Genomic DNA, 18712 nt, shown 5'->3' with positions numbered 1-18712 from the left:
AACTAGTTTTAGCCATTCTCAGTTACATAGACTACGAAATCTATTAAAATAAATGTCAAAACATAATGTTTCCATTGGCTCCCGATTCATAAGTTTTATGTCGAAACTGGGAATCTTGGAGACTGAGGTAGCCATAAGTTGAAAGCCGAGAAAGAAACGGTTGGCAAAAGCGGCAAATTTCAACATTCAGGATTATACTTTCAGGGATCATTTCTACAGTTGTTTGAGAGATGAATGTGCTTGAAAGTGTCCAAACCCACCTTCCACGATGATGAGTTTTTGGGCTTTCTTCTGAGCATGAAGGCAGTTGGCAGCTCTGTTTTAGGCAGTGGTTGCCTGCTTTTGATGACTGTGCTCTTCTTTTTCCAAAAGAAGCAGCGGAGGAAAGCTTATTCAGAGTGGACATTTCTATGTGAAAAGCAGTTTAAAGCACAAAAAAATAGCTATTGGTACTTTAGACTTTATGCACCCAGAAGCTTTCTTGGTCTGTCTAACAGTAACAACCTAAAATGTGTTTTTCATGTAAAAACTTTTGATCCATTCTTAGTGTACATAACAGAAGCATGTTTGAAATCAGAACTGAAAATCAACAATTAAATTGGCATTTCTATACCTCCGAGAAACTAGTTTTAGCCATTCTCAGTTTCATAGACTACGAAATCTATTAAAATAAATGTCAAAACATAATGTTTCCATTGGCTCCCGATTCATACGTTTTATGTCGAAACTGGGAATCTTGGAGACTGAGGTAGCCATAAGTTGAAAGCCGAGAAAGAAACGGTTGGCAAAAGCGGCAAATTTCAACATTCAGGATTATACTTTCAGGGATCATTTCTACAGTTGTTTGAGAGATGAATGTGCTTGAAAGTGTCCAAACCCACCTTCCACGATGATGAGTTTTTGGGCTTTCTTCTGAGCATGAAGGCAGTTGGCAGCTCTGTTTTAGGCAGTGGTTGCCTGCTTTTGATGACTGTGCTCTTCTTTTTCCAAAAGAAGCAGCGGAGGAAAGCTTATTCAGAGTGGACATTTCTATGTGAAAAGCAGTTTAAAGCACAAAAAAATAGCTATTGGTACTTTAGACTTTATGCACCCAGAAGCTTTCTTGGTCTGTCTAACAGTAACAACCTAAAATGTGTTTTTCATGTAAAAACTTTTGATCCATTCTTAGTGTACATAACAGAAGCATGTTTGAAATCAGAACTGAAAATCAACAATTAAATTGGCATTTCTATACCTCCGAGAAACTAGTTTTAGCCATTCTCAGTTACATAGACTACGAAATCTATTAAAATAAATGTCAAAACATAATGTTTCCATTGGCTCCCGATTCATACGTTTTATGTCGAAACTGTGAATCTTGGAGACTGAGGTAGCCATAAGTTGAAAGCCGAGAAAGAAACGGTTGGCAAAAGCGGCAAATTTCAACATTCAGGATTATACTTTCAGGGATCATTTCTACAGTTGTTTGAGAGATGAATGTGCTTGAAAGTGTCCAAACCCACCTTCCACGATGATGAGTTTTTGGGCTTTCTTCTGAGCATGAAGGCAGTTGGCAGCTCTGTTTTAGGCAGTGGTTGCCTGCTTTTGATGACTGTGCTCTTCTTTTTCCAAAAGAAGCAGCGGAGGAAAGCTTATTCAGAGTGGACATTTCTATGTGAAAAGCAGTTTAAAGCACAAAAAAATAGCTATTGGTACTTTAGACTTTATGCACCCAGAAGCTTTCTTGGTCTGTCTAACAGTAACAACCTAAAATGTGTTTTTCATGTAAAAACTTTTGATCCATTCTTAGTGTACATAACAGAAGCATGTTTGAAATCAGAACTGAAAATCAACAATTAAATTGGCATTTCTATACCTCCGAGAAACTAGTTTTAGCCATTCTCAGTTTCATAGACTACGAAATCTATTAAAATAAATGTCAAAACATAATGTTTCCATTGGCTCCCGATTCATACGTTTTATGTCGAAACTGGGAATCTTGGAGACTGAGGTAGCCATAAGTTGAAAGCCGAGAAAGAAACGGTTGGCAAAAGCGGCAAATTTCAACATTCAGGATTATACTTTCAGGGATCATTTCTACAGTTGTTTGAGAGATGAATGTGCTTGAAAGTGTCCAAACCCACCTTCCACGATGATGAGTTTTTGGGCTTTCTTCTGAGCATGAAGGCAGTTGGCAGCTCTGTTTTAGGCAGTGGTTGCCTGCTTTTGATGACTTTGCTCTTCTTTTTCCAAAAGAAGCAGCGGAGGAAAGCTTATTCAGAGTGGACATTTCTATGTGAAAAGCAGTTTAAAGCACAAAAAAATAGCTATTGGTACTTTAGACTTTATGCACCCAGAAGCTTTCTTGGTCTGTCTAACAGTAACAACCTAAAATGTGTTTTTCATGTAAAAACTTTTGATCCATTCTTAGTGTACATAACAGAAGCATGTTTGAAATCAGAACTGAAAATCAACAATTAAATTGGCATTTCTATACCTCCGAGAAACTAGTTTTAGCCATTCTCAGTTACATAGACTACGAAATCTATTAAAATAAATGTCAAAACATAATGTTTCCATTGGCTCCCGATTCATACGTTTTATGTCGAAACTGGGAATCTTGGAGACTGAGGTAGCCATAAGTTGAAAGCCGAGAAAGAAACGGTTGGCAAAAGCGGCAAATTTCAACATTCAGGATTATACTTTCAGGGATCATTTCTACAGTTGTTTGAGAGATGAATGTGCTTGAAAGTGTCTAAACCCACCTTCCACGATGATGAGTTTTTGGGCTTTCTTCTGAGCATGAAGGCAGTTGGCAGCTCTGTTTTAGGCAGTGGTTGCCTGCTTTTGATGACTGTGCTCTTCTATTTCCAATAGAAGCAGCGGAGGAAAGCTTATTCAGAGTGGACATTTCTATGTGAAAAGCAGTTTAAAGCACAAAAAAATAGTTATTGGTACTTTAGACTTTATGCACCCAGAAGCTTTCTTGGTCTGTCTAACAGTAACAACCTAAAATGTGTTTTTCATGTAAAAACTTTTGATCCATTCTTAGTGTACATAACAGAAGCATGTTTGAAATCAGAACTGAAAATCAACAATTAAATTGGCATTTCTATACCTCCGAGAAACTAGTTTTAGCCATTCTCAGTTTCATAGACTACGAAATCTATTAAAATAAATGTCAAAACATAATGTTTCCATTGGCTCCCGATTCATACGTTTTATGTCGAAACTGGGAATCTTGGAGACTGAGGTAGCCATAAGTTGAAAGCCGAGAAAGAAACGGTTGGCAAAAGCGGCAAATTTCAACATTCAGGATTATACTTTCAGGGATCATTTCTACAGTTGTTTGAGAGATGAATGTGCTTGAAAGTGTCCAAACCCACTTTCCACGATGATGAGTTTTTGGGCTTTCTTCTGAGCATGAAGGCAGTTGGCAGCTCTGTTTTAGGCAGTGGTTGCCTGCTTTTGATGACTGTGCTCTTCTTTTTCCAAAAGAAGCAGCGGAGGAAAGCTTATTCAGAGTGGACATTTCTATGTGAAAAGCAGTTTAAAGCACAAAAAAATAGCTATTGGTACTTTAGACTTTATGCACCCAGAAGCTTTCTTGGTCTGTCTAACAGTAACAACCTAAAATGTGTTTTTCATGTAAAAACTTTTGATCCATTCTTAGTGTACATAACAGAAGCATGTTTGAAATCAGAACTGAAAATCAACAATTAAATTGGCATTTCTATACCTCCGAGAAACTAGTTTTAGCCATTCTCAGTTACATAGACTACGAAATCTATTAAAATAAATGTCAAAACATAATGTTTCCATTGGCTCCCGATTCATACGTTTTATGTCGAAACTGTGAATCTTGGAGACTGAGGTAGCCATAAGTTGAAAGCCGAGAAAGAAACGGTTGGCAAAAGCGGCAAATTTCAACATTCAGGATTATACTTTCAGGGATCATTTCTACAGTTGTTTGAGAGATGAATGTGCTTGAAAGTGTCCAAACCCACCTTCCATGATGATGAGTTTTTGGGCTTTCTTCTGAGCATGAAGGCAGTTGGCAGCTCTGTTTTAGGCAGTGGTTGCCTGCTTTTGATGACTGTGCTCTACTTTTTCCAAAAGAAGCAGCGGAGGAAAGCTTATTCAGAGTGGACATTTCTATGTGAAAAGCAGTTTAAAGCACAAAAAAATAGTTATTGGTACTTTAGACTTTATGCACCCAGAAGCTTTCTTGGTCTGTCAAACAGTAACAACCTAAAATGTGTTTTCCATGTAAAAACTTTTGATCCATTCTTAGTGTACATAACAGAAGCATGTTTGAAATCAGAACTGAAAATCAACAATCAAATTGGGATTTCTATACCGCTGAGAAACTGGTTTTAGCCATTCTCAGTTACATAGACTAAGAATTCCATTAAAATAAATTTCAAAACATATGGGGGCAGATTTATCAGTACCTCTGCGCCACGTCAGCGGCTCAGAGGCTCTGAAATAATCGCAAATGCTAGTTTATTGGTAGAACTTGTGATTATTTGCCCTAATCCGCCACCTTAACGCCAGTGAGGTGTGAAGAAGCATGAAGGGGCATGCATGGGTGGCCTGTAGTGGGCTCGCCAAATTTCCAGAAAACGTAAATTTGGCGTGAATCCAAAGTTTGCGGTGATTCGTGGTATTGAATGTTTTTTTCCCCTCTTTATTAGCAAATGGTTGCAAGTACAACATGTTACATGGGGCAGAGAACAGGAAGAGGAAAGGAACACACTTGATTTCCAATTCAGTCGTTTGACACTGTCTCTAGCGTCTAGCTGCTTGTACTTAGAAGCCGATGGAGTCCAGGGTTTCTGTTTTGGGGGATCTATATACCCCATATTTCAATACTTTTTTGCTGCTAAAGCTGATAGCAAGAAATCTGTGTCAAATCCACATAGCTGGTAGAGTGATTTTTGCTCAAAGTCCTGGGTGTCCGTTTTGGGGAATCTGTATACCCCAAATTTCAATACTTTTTTGTTGCTAAAGTTGATAGCAAGAAATCTTTGCTAATATCTTTTTAGCGTTTTTTGAAAAGAGATATGTATTTACAGTTGACAACCCATACATTAGATCCATCAAATCTTTTTTTAGGTATGTGGGCGATGTTTTCCTAGTATGAGATGATTCAGAACTAGAATTTTATAACTTTGTCACATACCTGAAAAGAAATAATATGAATATGAAATTTACATCTAAATTTAGTAAAGAATCCTTGGAATTTCCAGATGTCATTGTGGTCATTGGGAAAGAAGGGTTGTCAACTGAGGGATATAGAAAACGGACAGCTACCAACTCGATCTTACATTATAAAAACTTTCATCCTTCACACACAAAAGATGGTATTCCTTACAGTTAGATGTTGCGATTGCGAAGAATAAATAGTGAGGAGGACACCTTCCACTCTCAAGCGGACTATTTGGAGACCTATTTGAGAGCTAGAGTTTATCCTCTACACATATTAAAAAATCCCATTCTAAGGTAATGAAAGTGAAACGATCTGACTTGTTACATAGATATAGAATAATTACACCACCAATGGATAAAGACATGCAGGAAAAGAGGTTTGCAATTACTTTTGGGTAGAGTCCCTAAACAAACATAATTGGCTCCTACTGGCGATGGATCCCTAGTTACAGAACACAGTGGAAACTAGACCACTAGTTTCATTCAGATGCAGCAAAACGCCGAGGGCGCATTCACACGGTGCGTTGCATTTTTTACGCATTGAAAGCGCATGCGTTTTGGACGCATCCAAAGACCATTTTTCAAATGTGTTTTCTAATCCCAATCAGCTGAAATCAATTGCTTTTCAAATCCAAAAAAATCATAAAAGAATTTGGCTTTGTTCCAAAAAGATAGGGCAACATCATACTGTATTATCTACTGTGTTTTTGGCGAGTTTGGAATTTTGAAATTTATATACAATCACCGGCCACTTTATTAGGTACACCTGTCCAACTGCTCGTTAACACTTAATTTCTTAACACTTAATCAGCCAATCACATGGCGGCAACTCAGTGCATTTAGGCATGTAGACATGGTCAAGACAATCTCCTGCAGTTCAAACCGAGCATCAGTATGGGGAAAAAAGGTGATTTAAGTGCTTATGAACGTGGCATGGTTGTTGGTGCCAGAAGGGCTGGTCTGAGTATTTCAAAAACTGCTGATCTACTGGGATTTTCACGCACAACCATCTCTAGGGTTTACAGAGAATGGTCCGAAAAAGAAAAAACATCCAGTGAGCGGCAGTTCTGTGGGTGGAAATGCCTTGTTGAGAAAGGCAACAGTGACTCAAATTGCCACCCAGTGACTCAAATCGCCACCCGTTACAATAAAGGTAGGCAGAAGAGCATCTCGGAACGCACAGTACGTCGAACTTTGAGGCAGATGGGCTACAGCAGCAGAAGACCACACCGGGTGCCACTCCTTTCAGCTAAGAACAGGAAACTGAGGCTACAATTTGCACAAGCTCATCGAAATTGGACAGTATAAGATTGGAAAAACGTTGGCATCAACAACATGAAAGCATGGATCCATCCTGCCTTGTATCAACGGTTCAGGATGGTGGTGGTGGTGTCATGGTGTGGGGAATATTTTCTTGGCACTCTTTGGGCCCCTTGGTACCAATTGAGCATCGTTGCAATGCCACAGCCTACCTGAGTATTGTTGCTGACCATGTCCATCCCTTTATGACTACAATGTACCCTCCATCTGATGGCTACTTTCAGTAAGATAATGCGCCATGTCATAAAGCTGGAATCATCTCAGACTGGTTTCTTGAACATGACAATGAGTTCACTGTACTCAAATGGCCTCCACAGTCACCAGATCTCAATCCAATAGAGCATCTTTGGGATGAGGTGGAACGGGAGATTTGCATCATGGATGTGCAGCCGACAAATCTGCGGAAACTGTGTGATGCCATCATGTCAATATGGACCAAAATCTCTGATTTGTTGAATCTATGCCACGAAGAATTGAGGCAGTTCTGAAGGCAAAAGGGGATCCAACCCGTTACTAGCATGGTGTACCTAATAAAGTGGCCGGTGAGTGTAATACTTTTGTTCGAACTATGCCTGTTTCAAAATCTGTTTTGGCAGCTTCAATTGCCATTTTGCTTTCTATTTCTTACTGACGTCGCTCAAGGTGATGCAAGGTATATCTTATTTTATAATTTATTTAATTTTGCATTTGATTGTATATTTTTATAGTTGTTCTAACAGAGATCTTTCTTCTTATACTTAAGAAATGTCGGCCAAATCAAGGCAGAATGTGGATTCATCCCCATATTCGAAACCATGATGTGCATGGCCATTTCACTGTTTTTTATTTGGAGCTCAGACGGTAATTTTTTTATGTTTTTTGTTGTCTGCTATTATTTTTACATGTTTCATTTAGGTTTGTTTGTTTGTGTCTTAAAGGTATCCATCAAAATTCATGGAGTTTTCTCGGCTATCCATAGAGCAGTTTGATAACTTGCTTTCGCTGGGGGAACCACACATTATGTACACTTGTACCATAATGCGGCAAAGTGTTTCGGCTGAAGAGCGCTTACTTGTTACTTTAAGGTATTTTCTTATTGTTGCCCTTTTTTTGTTGATTTTTGTTGGTGTCTGGGTTGTTTTTACCATAATTGTTGTGTTTTCATAGATTGTGTTGGTCCAAATACTGTAGTATTTTTGTGCATTTATATTAATTTTTTTTTGAGTTTTGAAGGGTTTGCAAAATATATGTTGGTCTGTATGCATAAGATCCAGAGGGACGCAATGCTCCATTAACAACTATTGAGCCAATAGTTCATCCAGCTCATTTGTATAGGTTTTTTTAATAAAATATTTTGTTGCTTTCATTTATTTACACATTATTTATGTTGTTTTTAAATTTTTTTAAAATTTTTTTTACATTTTAGATTTCTTGCTTCAGGTGACAAGTATTCAACATTACACCTCACTTTCTTTTGGGGAAGCACCATCTGTAAGATTGTGCAAGATATCTCGAAAAATTTATGGATGGTGCTGCAACCTCTCGTTTTGCCCGTTCCCACACAAAGGCAGTGGCTGGAGATTGCTGCCATTGACAAAGAGGCAGATTTTCCCAATTACAATTCCCAATTGCCATTGATGGCAAACATGTCCGGGTCATCCAGCAACCACATTCCGGTTCTCAATTTTATAATTATAAGAAATTTTTCCATTGTTCTTTTGGCTATTGTGGATAGCCAATCCATTTTGTGGCTATTGATGTGGGTGTGTTTGGGAGCACAAATGATTCACCCATCTTAGAGAAGTCAGACATGGGCAAAATGTTGTTGGAGCAACATCATAACCTCCATGCCGCTGCACCATTGCCTGCCACTACACATCCCCTACTTTTTTTTTTTGTAGGAGTTGAAGCTTTTGCCATATCCCCACATTTGCTGAGGACATATTGTCAGCACGGGCTAACTCCAGTCAAACGAATATATAATATTCGTTTGTCTCGGGCTAGACGTATAGTTGACATATAATGGTGCATTTTGGGTACAGCCATTTGTTTGGCCCTAAATAATGTGGACGCTGTGGTAAAAGCTTGCTGTGCACTCCACAATTTTGCATGGAAAGGCATTGTGTCCCATGCCATTTCGGCAGCTGAGCCACCATGTATACAGCAGAGTACACAAGACTCTTGTGTATGCAATGTAGCATCTGGCTGGTGTTTAAGGAACTATGTTGCAAAGTATTTTAGTTCTACAGAATGTGCAGTGGCTTGGCAATATGATTAGGTTTGACAGGGTCATTATGATTAAATGTTACTTTTTTCTGTGCTTTATAAAAAAAGATCAAGTGTTTGAATGGTGAATGTAACCATTTTCATTTTTTGTACATAAAATATTTTTTTTACAAAACTCTAAAGCTTTGTGTTGGATAAACTCTAACAACTTGAGGCTTATCCTTTAAAAAAAAACAAAGAAAATCAGCTATGCATTATAGGCCAAATGCACACCTCATAAGGGAAGACATATGTGGTAAAACAGATGAATAGTCGTCATACACTTATAACAATGGCCATCGCTGGAAAATGTAAACACCGATGTCAACAAACATAGGTAAATTATTATACCAGCTCAATATTTTAACATGGGTACATTATTGTTGCTGTATTTTAATTATTATGGGTTGCTGCTCTGCATCTACATTCTCCGCACACAGTATGCTTTCCACATCTCCAGGCAGAATAACAAATCATATTACTGTTGCCTTCAACATTGTTGATAACATTTTGCACCAAATTTAAATACTTAACATATCTAAATAATTCACAAAACACTGGCCATTTATTTGTATTCTGGTTTTGAACAAATATCTTAGTTAAGGATTATAATTCAAATGCACTAGAATCTTATAAGCAAATTTTTTCAGAAAACAACCAAACTCCAATTTTTGTAAAATAAAAAGGATCCACTCCGTTGAAAAATCATGAAATGGCCTCTTCTTTTTCGTCCGTTCGGCAGCACACATATGGGATTTATCCCCTAGGTACAACTCAGAAGAGAACAGGTTAACAAGCAGTAGTAGACAATTAAACAATTAGTGTCTTGGCTGACTCCACCTATATAAGGCCAGAGCACACACACAACCCTTGTATTTCTTTTTCTCTTAGGAATGAGAGAAGAGTTCAGGTCCTGTGTGTCTACACAGGAAAAAAAAAAAACCAACCAACCAACCAACCAACCAACAACTATCTAGATAATAAGTTTTCTAGGTCCTCTGTGTCTTTACACAGAACACTTGGATGGACCGGCCCGGGCTGTATACGCTTGCACCCGGTCCCTCGTCCCGGAGGAGCCTGTACAGCTATCCTGTCTTTACAGGGGTAATAGCTGAGGCTGTGATGTGTATCCGCCACCATGTACCCGGCACATGAGATCGCTCCTGCATCTCCTACCTGCTGGGCCGTGTGGTTCATCACCCTGCGTGCCTCACTATCAGACGCCTGGATCCCCTCCTGCATAGGCAGCAGCTCAGGCTATATAACACACCACTGCTGGTCTCTGGCCTGGAGGAACCTGTACAGCTATCCTGTCCTTACAGGGGTAATAGCTGAGGCTGTGGTGTATATTGGCCACCATGTACCGGGCACATGAGATCGCTCCTGCATCTCCCACCTGCTGGGCCTTGTGGTTCATCACCCTGCGTGCCTCACCATCAGACGCCTGGATCGCCTCCTGCATAGGCCGCAGCCCAGGTAAGAGCCCGTACAGCTATCCTGCCCTTACAGGGGTAATAATACAGACTGTGTTGAGTATCTACTACACATCACTGATACATGAGATCGCTCCTGCATCTCCCACCTGCTGGGCCTTGTGGTTCATCACCCTGCGTGCCTCACCATCAGACGCCTGGATCGCCTCCTGCATAGGCCGCAGCCCAGGTAAGAGCCCGTACAGCTATCCTGCCCTTACAGGGGTAATAATACAGACTGTGCTGAGTATCTACTACACATCACTGACACATGAGATCGCTCCTGCATCTCCTCCCTGCTGGGCCTTGTGGTTCATCACCCTGCGTGCCTCACCATGGGACGCTTAGATCGCCTCCTGCATAGGCCTCAGCCCAGCGCTGCTCCTGGTATTAACCATTTGTTCATCTGGATGGAGGCAGCACATTGTATCAGTGAGTATATCCAGGCTGTATACCAGGCCGCTGGTCTCTCATCCTCCTGTGTTATATGTTATATGGTTTTTTAACCTGTTTTCTCCTGCTGGAGATCTCTGCATATTGTACAGTATTTACACGGTTACCACATGTTGTACACAGATTTCTGCATGTCCTGCTATCACTTGCAGTACAGGGAGCATTACATGTCAGCTCCTGGGATATAGACTGTGAGCACCTGGTTGGCCTGCATCCTGTCCTGGACATTCTGGTGTTTCTTGTGCACATGTGTCAGCCATTGCTATGTATTGGTGCATTTTCAATTTGCATTCACCCGTTGCAGTCATATCATGCAACCTCACAGAAGGTCTCAGCTGCCAGATATCCTCTGCCCGATATCCTCTGCCCTCTGCAAGACAAGGTAAGAGGAATGCTCAGGTCTCCTAAGTATTGCTGCTGAATGCAATGGTATAATGACCACCTGCTGAATAATCAGGTCTCCTATGTATCCCTGCTGAATGCATTGGTATAATGTCTACCTGCTGAATGCTCAGGTCTCCTATGTATCCCTGCTAAATGCATTGGTATAATGTCTTACTGCTGAATGCTCAGGTCTCCTATGTATCCCTGCTAAATGCATTGGTATAATGTCTTACTGCTGAATGCTCAGGTCTCCTATGTATCCCTGCTAAATGCATTGGTATAATATCTACTTGCTGAATGCTTAGGTCTAATGTCTCCTATGTATCCTTGCTGAATGCTCAGGTATAATGTCTACCTACTGAATGCTCAGGTATAATGTCTACCTTGCTAATTGCATTTCAAGTCACTCCTGCGCCCTGACTCCAGGGTTTATATGCAGAGTCTGTGAGCCCTGCATATTCTACTGGTATTTTATGTGTATAATCTGTGATCTTTACACTGAATTTACTAACCATTTTCTCTGGACTAGACCTCCGGTATGTAATGAGCCTCTGGTATGTGATGAGCGTGTACTCGGCCTCCGGTAAGTAATGAGCATGGCCTGTGTGTTATACACTGTACCCACAACCTCTGTCTGGTGAAATGTGCAGGTATCTATGATCTGTATAGATAGGGACATAGTGTAATAATGATACAGAGCAGACTGATACCAGAATCTCTAAGTTCTGCTTCTATGTATGTTCTCCATAGTCTGCTCTCCAGATGAATGGCATTGGAGAGTGATCGTCTCATATCCCGGCAGCAGAACTCCTCATACAGTGATGTTGGCTGCATATGGCTTGTCTGTACACATTTTTACCTCATACTAATGTGTCCTTTGTGTTTTCACTAGACGTCTTCTCCTGAGCGGCTGTCACACACCATTATGAGAGGTGGAAAGAGGAGGAAAAGTAGGCAGAGGTTATGTCCTCACCCATTGCCTATTAAGAATGAGTCTTATATCTATTCTCCTGTGTTACCCCAGGATACAGATCCAGAGATCCACACAGATCCCAGGCCCAAGCCTTCTTATCATGGATAATCTCATTTTCTTCTAGATCTCCAGACATCATCCTCTATTGCAGATTCTTGTTTATAGGAATATTAAATCTCAGAGATTAAATCTGATGACCCAGACCAGATCTTCCTTCTTAGGAAGGAGAATGTAACCACCAGTAGAATCCACTAAAGATCCTGAAGGGAAACAACAGGGAAAGGATGATTCTACTTTCCAGTCACTTATGACGTATTCCCTACTCACCCAGTCCTGTCTGTCTTCAGCGTGGATGGACCACACCTGATAACGGCATTAGAAGTCCAGTGACCAAGGGATGAAATCCTACTCTGTGCCACAACTGGCCATGTGACCTTTCACAATAGCTATCTAATGCTTCTATTACCAGCATTAAGGATTCCTCTGAAGTCCTGGTTGTTTTGGTCGTGGCAAGAAGAGCTGTATGGACAAAGCTCTGGAATAAGGACGCTCCACCAAAAGTATTATTTGAATTTTCAAGATCTAAAGACTCAAAAATCCAGGAAGAGCAGGATGAGTTGTCATTCCATCACATCGACTTGGCAAACGGTTGGCAAAAGCGGCAAATTTCAACATTCAGGATTATACTTTCAGGGATCATTTCTACAGTTGTTTGAGAGATGAATGTGCTTGAAAGTGTCCAAACCCACCTTCCACGATGATGAGTTTTTGGGCTTTCTTCTGAGCATGAAGGCAGTTGGCAGCTCTGTTTTAGGCAGTGGTTGCCTGCTTTTGATGACTGTGCTCTTCTTTTTCCAAAAGAAGCAGCGGAGGAAAGCTTATTCAGAGTGGACATTTCTATGTGAAAAGCAGTTTAAAGCACAAAAAAATAGCTATTGGTACTTTAGACTTTATGCACCCAGAAGCTTTCTTGGTCTGTCTAACAGTAACAACCTAAAATGTGTTTTTCATGTAAAAACTTTTGATCCATTCTTAGTGTACATAACAGAAGCATGTTTGAAATCAGAACTGAAAATCAACAATTAAATTGGCATTTCTATACCTCCGAGAAACTAGTTTTAGCCATTCTCAGTTACATAGACTACGAAATCTATTAAAATAAATGTCAAAACATAATGTTTCCATTGGCTCCCGATTCATACGTTTTATGTCGAAACTGGGAATCTTGGAGACTGAGGTAGCCATAAGTTGAAAGCCGAGAAAGAAACGGTTGGCAAAAGCGGCAAATTTCAACATTCAGGATTATACTTTCAGGGATCATTTCTACAGTTGTTTGAGAGATGAATGTGCTTGAAAGTGTCCAAACCCACCTTCCACGATGATGAGTTTTTGGGCTTTCTTCTGAGCATGAAGGCAGTTGGCAGCTCTGTTTTAGGCAGTGGTTGCCTGCTTTTGATGACTGTGCTCTTCTTTTTCCAAAAGAAGCAGTGGAGGAAAGCTTATTCAGAGTGGACATTTCTATGTGAAAAGCAGTTTAAAGCACAAAAAAGTAGCTATTGGTACTTTAGACTTTATGCACCCAGAAGCTTTCTTGGTCTGTCTAACAGTAACAACCTAAAATGTGTTTTTCATGTAAAAACTTTTGATCCATTCTTAGTGTACATAACAGAAGCATGTTTGAAATCAGAACTGAAAATCAACAATTAAATTGGCATTTCTATACCTCCGAGAAACTAGTTTTAGCCATTCTCAGTTACATAGACTACGAAATCTATTAAAATAAATGTCAAAACATAATGTTTCCATTGGCTCCCGATTCATACGTTTTATGTCGAAACTGGGAATCTTGGAGACTGAGGTAGCCATAAGTTGAAAGCCGAGAAAGAAACGGTTGGCAAAAGCGGCAAATTTCAACATTCAGGATTATACTTTCAGGGATCATTTCTACAGTTGTTTGAGAGATGAATGTGCTTGAAAGTGTCCAAACCCACCTTCCACGATGATAAGTTTTTGGGCTTTCGTCTGAGCATGAAGGCAGTTGGCAGCTCTGTTTTAGGCAGTGGTTGCCTGCTTTTGATGACTGTGCTCTTCTTTTTCCAAAAGAAGCAGCGGAGGAATGCTTATTCAGAGTGGACATTTCTATGTGAAAAGCAGTTTAAAGCACAAAAAAGTAGCTATTGGTACTGTAGACTTTATGCACCCAGAAGCTTTCTTGGTCTGTCTAACAGTAACAACCTAAAATGTGTTTTTCATGTAAAAACTTTTGATCCATTCTTAGTGTACATAACAGAAGCATGTTTGAAATCAGAACTGAAAATCAACAATTAAATTGGCATTTCTATACCTCCGAGAAACTAGTTTTAGCCATTCTCAGTTACATAGACTACGAAATCTATTAAAATAAATGTCAAAACATAATGTTTCCATTGGCTCCCGATTCATAAGTTTTATGTCGAAACTGAAACTGGGAATCTTGGAGACTGAGGTAGCCATAAGTAGAAAGCCGAGAAAGAAACGGTTGGCAAAAGTGGCAAATTTCAACATTCAGGATTATACTTTCAGGGATCATTTCTACAGTTGTTTGAGAGATGAATGTGCTTGAAAGTGTCCAAACCCACCTTCCACGATGATGAGTTTTTGGGCTTTCTTCTGAGCATGAAGGCAGTTGGCAGCTCTGTTTTAGGCAGTGGTTGCCTGCTTTTGATGACTGTGCTCTTCTTTTTCCAAAAGAAGCAGCGGAGGAAAGCTTATTCAGAGTGGACATTTCTATGTGAAAAGCAGTTTAAAGCACAAAAAAGTAGCTATTGGTACTTTAGACTTTATGCACCCAGAAGCTTTCTTGGTCTGTCTAACAGTAACAACCTAATATGTGTTTTTCATGTAAAAACTTTTGATCCATTCTTAGTGTACATAACAGAAGCATGTTTGAAATCAGAACTGAAAATCAACAATTAAATTGGCATTTCTATACCTACGAGAAACTAGTTTTAGCCATTCTCAGTTACATAGACTACGAAATCTATTAAAATAAATGTCAAAACATAATGTTTCCATTGGCTCCCGATTCATAAGTTTTATGTCGAAACTTAAACTGGGAATCTTGGAGACTGAGGTAGCCATAAGTTGAAAGCCGAGAAAGAAACGGTTGGCAAAAGCGGCAAATTTCAACATTCAGGATTATACTTTCAGGGATCATTTCTACAGTTGTTTGAGAGATGAATGTGCTTGAAAGTGTCCAAACCCACCTTCCACGATGATGAGTTTTTGGGCTTTCTTCTGAGCATGAAGGCAGTTGGCAGCTCTGTTTTAGGCAGTGGTTGCCTGCTTTTGATGACTGTGCTCTTCTTTTTCTAAAAGAAGCAGCGGAGGAAAGCTTATTCAGAGTGGACATTTCTATGTGAAAAGCAGTTTAAAGCACAAAAAAATAGCTATTGGTACTTTAGACTTTATGCACCCAGAAGCTTTCTTGGTCTGTCTAACAGTAACAACCTAAAATGTGTTTTTCATGTAAAAACTTTTGATCCATTCTTAGTGTACATAACAGAAGCATGTTTGAAATCAGAACTGAAAATCAACAATTAAATTGGCATTTCTATACCTACGAGAAACTAGTTTTAGCCATTCTCAGTTACATAGACTACGAAATCTATTAAAATAAAGGTCAAAACATAATGTTTCCATTGGCTCCCGATTCATACGTTTTATGTCGAAACTGAAACTGGGAATCTTGGAGACTGAGGTAGCCATAAGTAGAAAGCCGAGAAAGAAACGGTTGGCAAAAGCGGCAAATTTCAACATTCAGGATTATACTTTCAGGGATCATTTCTACAGTTGTTTGAGAGATGAATGTGCTTGAAAGTGTCCAAACCCACCTTCCACGATGATGAGTTTTTGGGCTTTCTTCTGAGCATGAAGGCAGTTGGCAGTTCTGTTTTAGGCAGTGGTTGCCTGCTTTTGATGACTGTGCTCTTCTTTTTCCAAAAGAAGCAGCGGAGGAAAGCTTATTCAGAGTGGACATTTCTATGTGAAAAGCAGTTTAAAGCACAAAAAAATAGCTATTGGTACTTTAGACTTTATGCACCCAGAAGCTTTCTTGGTCTGTCTAACAGTAACAACCTAAAATGTGTTTTTCATGTAAAAACTTTTGATCCATTCTTAGTGTACATAACAGAAGCATGTTTGAAATCAGAACTGAAAATCAACAATTAAATTGGCATTTCTATACCTACGAGAAACTAGTTTTAGCCATTCTCAGTTACATAGACTACAAAATCTATTAAAATAAATGTCAAAACATAATGTTTCCATTGGCTCCCGATTCATACGTTTTATGTCGAAACTGGGAATCTTGGAGACTGAGGTAGCCATAAGTTGAAAGCCGAGAAAGAAACGGTTGGCAAAAGCGGCAAATTTCAACATTCAGGATTATACTTTCAGGGATCATTTCTACAGTTGTTTGAGAGATGAATGTGCTTGAAAGTGTCCAAACCCACCTTCCACGATGATGAGTTTTTGGGCTTTCTTCTGAGCATGAAGGCAGTTGGCAGTTCTGTTTTAGGCAGTGGTTGCCTGCTTTTGATGACTGTGCTCTTCTTTTTCCAAAAGAAGCAGCGGAGGAATGCTTATTCAGAGTGGACATTTCTATGTGAAAAGCAGTTTAAAGCACAATAAAGTAGCTATTGGTACTTTAGACTTTATGCACCCAGAAGCTTTCTTGGTCTGTCTAACAGTAACAACCTAAAATGTGTTTTTCATGTAAAAACTTTTGATCCATTCTTAGTGTACATAACAGAAGCATGTTTGAAATCAGAACTGAAAATCAACAATTAAATTGGCATTTCTATACCTCCGAGAAACTAGTTTTAGCCATTCTCAGTTACATAGACTACGAAATCTATTAAAATAAATGTCAAAACATAATGTTTCCATTGGCTCCCGATTCATAAGTTTTATGTCGAAACTGGGAATCTTGGAGACTGAGGTAGCCATAAGTAGAAAGCCGAGAAAGAAACGGTTGGCAAAAGTGGCAAATTTCAACATTCAGGATTATACTTTCAGGGATCATTTCTACAGTTGTTTGAGAGATGAATGTGCTTGAAAGTGTCCAAACCCACCTTCCACGATGATGAGTTTTTGGGCTTTCTTCTGAGCATGAAGGCAGTTGGCAGCTCTGTTTTAGGCAGTGGTTGCCTGCTTTTGATGACTGTGCTCTTCTTTTTCCAAAAGAAGCAGCGGAGGAAAGCTTATTCAGAGTGGACATTTCTATGTGAAAAGCAGTTTAAAGCACAAAAAAGTAGCTATTGGTACTTTAGACTTTATGCACCCAGAAGCTTTCTTGGTCTGTCTAACAGTAACAACCTAATATGTGTTTTTCATGTAAAAACTTTTGATCCATTCTTAGTGTACATAACAGAAGCATGTTTGAAATCAGAACTGAAAATCAACAATTAAATTGGCATTTCTATACCTACGAGAAACTAGTTTTAGCCATTCTCAGTTACATAGACTACGAAATCTATTAAAATAAAGGTCAAAACATAATGTTTCCATTGGCTCCCGATTCATACGTTTTATGTCGAAACTGAAACTGGGAATCTTGGAGACTGAGGTAGCCATAAGTAGAAAGCCGAGAAAGAAACGGTTGGCAAAAGCGGCAAATTTCAACATTCAGGATTATACTTTCAGGGATCATTTCTACAGTTGTTTGAGAGATGAATGTGCTTGAAAGTGTCCAAACCCACCTTCCACGATGATGAGTTTTTGGGCTTTCTTCTGAGCATGAAGGCAGTTGGCAGTTCTGTTTTAGGCAGTGGTTGCCTGCTTTTGATGACTGTGCTCTTCTTTTTCCAAAAGAAGCAGCGGAGGAAAGCTTATTCAGAGTGGACATTTCTATGTGAAAAGCAGTTTAAAGCACAAAAAAATAGCTATTGGTACTTTAGACTTTATGCACCCAGAAGCTTTCTTGGTCTGTCTAACAGTAACAACCTAAAATGTGTTTTTCATGTAAAAACTTTTGATCCATTCTTAGTGTACATAACAGAAGCATGTTTGAAATCAGAACTGAAAATCAACAATTAAATTGGCATTTCTATACCTACGAGAAACTAGTTTTAGCCATTCTCAGTTACATAGACTACGAAATCTATTAAAATAAATGTCAAAACATAATGTTTCCATTGGCTCCCGATTCATACGTTTTATGTCGAAACTGGGAATCTTGGAGACTGAGGTAGCCATAAGTTGAAAGCCGAGAAAGAAACGGTTGGCAAAAGCGGCAAATTTCAACATTCAGGATTATACTTTCAGGGATCATTTCTACAGTTGTTTGAGAGATGAATGTGCTTGAAAGTGTCCAAACCCACCTTCCACGATGATGAGTTTTTGGGCTTTCTTCTGAGCATGAAGGCAGTTGGCAGTTCTGTTTTAGGCAGTGGTTGCCTGCTTTTGATGACTGTGCTCTTCTTTTTCCAAAAGAAGCAGCGGAGGAATGCTTATTCAGAGTGGACATTTCTATGTGAAAAGCAGTTTAAAGCACAATAAAGTAGCTATTGGTACTTTAGACTTTATGCACCCAGAAGCTTTCTTGGTCTGTCTAACAGTAACAACCTAAAATGTGTTTTTCATGTAAAAACTTTTGATCCATTCTTAGTGTACATAACAGAAGCATGTTTGAAAT

The 18712-nt window shown here is 39.4% G+C and overlaps 17 non-coding genes across 17 annotated transcripts; all 17 read left to right on the top strand.

Moving 5' to 3' along the window:
• Nucleotides 1–188: 188 nt before the first annotated feature.
• Nucleotides 189–403, top strand: LOC140120195 (small nucleolar RNA U3). Its single transcript, XR_011853593.1, has one exon. It is a non-coding gene; the product is annotated as a small nucleolar RNA U3 (small nucleolar RNA).
• A 406-nt stretch (nt 404–809) lies between these two features.
• On the top strand, nt 810–1024 carry LOC140120194 (small nucleolar RNA U3). The gene has a single exon (XR_011853592.1). It is a non-coding gene; the product is annotated as a small nucleolar RNA U3 (small nucleolar RNA).
• A 406-nt stretch (nt 1025–1430) lies between these two features.
• Nucleotides 1431–1645, top strand: LOC140120193 (small nucleolar RNA U3). Its single transcript, XR_011853591.1, has one exon. It is a non-coding gene; the product is annotated as a small nucleolar RNA U3 (small nucleolar RNA).
• A 406-nt stretch (nt 1646–2051) lies between these two features.
• On the top strand, nt 2052–2266 carry LOC140120022 (small nucleolar RNA U3). Its single transcript, XR_011853454.1, has one exon. It is a non-coding gene; the product is annotated as a small nucleolar RNA U3 (small nucleolar RNA).
• Nucleotides 2267–2672: 406 nt separating this feature from the next.
• On the top strand, nt 2673–2887 carry LOC140120297 (small nucleolar RNA U3). Its single transcript, XR_011853683.1, has one exon. It is a non-coding gene; the product is annotated as a small nucleolar RNA U3 (small nucleolar RNA).
• A 406-nt stretch (nt 2888–3293) lies between these two features.
• LOC140120259 (small nucleolar RNA U3) lies at nt 3294–3508 on the top strand. Its single transcript, XR_011853649.1, has one exon. It is a non-coding gene; the product is annotated as a small nucleolar RNA U3 (small nucleolar RNA).
• A 406-nt stretch (nt 3509–3914) lies between these two features.
• LOC140120004 (small nucleolar RNA U3) lies at nt 3915–4129 on the top strand. The gene has a single exon (XR_011853436.1). It is a non-coding gene; the product is annotated as a small nucleolar RNA U3 (small nucleolar RNA).
• Nucleotides 4130–12713: 8584 nt separating this feature from the next.
• Nucleotides 12714–12928, top strand: LOC140120192 (small nucleolar RNA U3). The gene has a single exon (XR_011853590.1). It is a non-coding gene; the product is annotated as a small nucleolar RNA U3 (small nucleolar RNA).
• A 406-nt stretch (nt 12929–13334) lies between these two features.
• On the top strand, nt 13335–13549 carry LOC140120162 (small nucleolar RNA U3). Its single transcript, XR_011853564.1, has one exon. It is a non-coding gene; the product is annotated as a small nucleolar RNA U3 (small nucleolar RNA).
• Nucleotides 13550–13955: 406 nt separating this feature from the next.
• On the top strand, nt 13956–14170 carry LOC140120036 (small nucleolar RNA U3). The gene has a single exon (XR_011853466.1). It is a non-coding gene; the product is annotated as a small nucleolar RNA U3 (small nucleolar RNA).
• A 412-nt stretch (nt 14171–14582) lies between these two features.
• On the top strand, nt 14583–14797 carry LOC140120191 (small nucleolar RNA U3). The gene has a single exon (XR_011853589.1). It is a non-coding gene; the product is annotated as a small nucleolar RNA U3 (small nucleolar RNA).
• A 412-nt stretch (nt 14798–15209) lies between these two features.
• On the top strand, nt 15210–15424 carry LOC140120147 (small nucleolar RNA U3). Its single transcript, XR_011853551.1, has one exon. It is a non-coding gene; the product is annotated as a small nucleolar RNA U3 (small nucleolar RNA).
• Nucleotides 15425–15836: 412 nt separating this feature from the next.
• LOC140120273 (small nucleolar RNA U3) lies at nt 15837–16051 on the top strand. Its single transcript, XR_011853660.1, has one exon. It is a non-coding gene; the product is annotated as a small nucleolar RNA U3 (small nucleolar RNA).
• A 406-nt stretch (nt 16052–16457) lies between these two features.
• LOC140120334 (small nucleolar RNA U3) lies at nt 16458–16672 on the top strand. Its single transcript, XR_011853719.1, has one exon. It is a non-coding gene; the product is annotated as a small nucleolar RNA U3 (small nucleolar RNA).
• Nucleotides 16673–17078: 406 nt separating this feature from the next.
• Nucleotides 17079–17293, top strand: LOC140120190 (small nucleolar RNA U3). Its single transcript, XR_011853588.1, has one exon. It is a non-coding gene; the product is annotated as a small nucleolar RNA U3 (small nucleolar RNA).
• A 412-nt stretch (nt 17294–17705) lies between these two features.
• LOC140120271 (small nucleolar RNA U3) lies at nt 17706–17920 on the top strand. Its single transcript, XR_011853659.1, has one exon. It is a non-coding gene; the product is annotated as a small nucleolar RNA U3 (small nucleolar RNA).
• A 406-nt stretch (nt 17921–18326) lies between these two features.
• On the top strand, nt 18327–18541 carry LOC140120333 (small nucleolar RNA U3). Its single transcript, XR_011853718.1, has one exon. It is a non-coding gene; the product is annotated as a small nucleolar RNA U3 (small nucleolar RNA).
• Nucleotides 18542–18712: the final 171 nt, after the last annotated feature.

This window comes from Engystomops pustulosus, chromosome 2 (genome assembly GCF_040894005.1).
Source record: "Engystomops pustulosus chromosome 2, aEngPut4.maternal, whole genome shotgun sequence".
Taxonomy (NCBI): domain Eukaryota; kingdom Metazoa; phylum Chordata; class Amphibia; order Anura; family Leptodactylidae; genus Engystomops; species Engystomops pustulosus.
The sequence above is the reverse complement of the archived record's forward strand: the minus strand, read 5'-3'. Positions and strand labels throughout refer to the sequence as shown.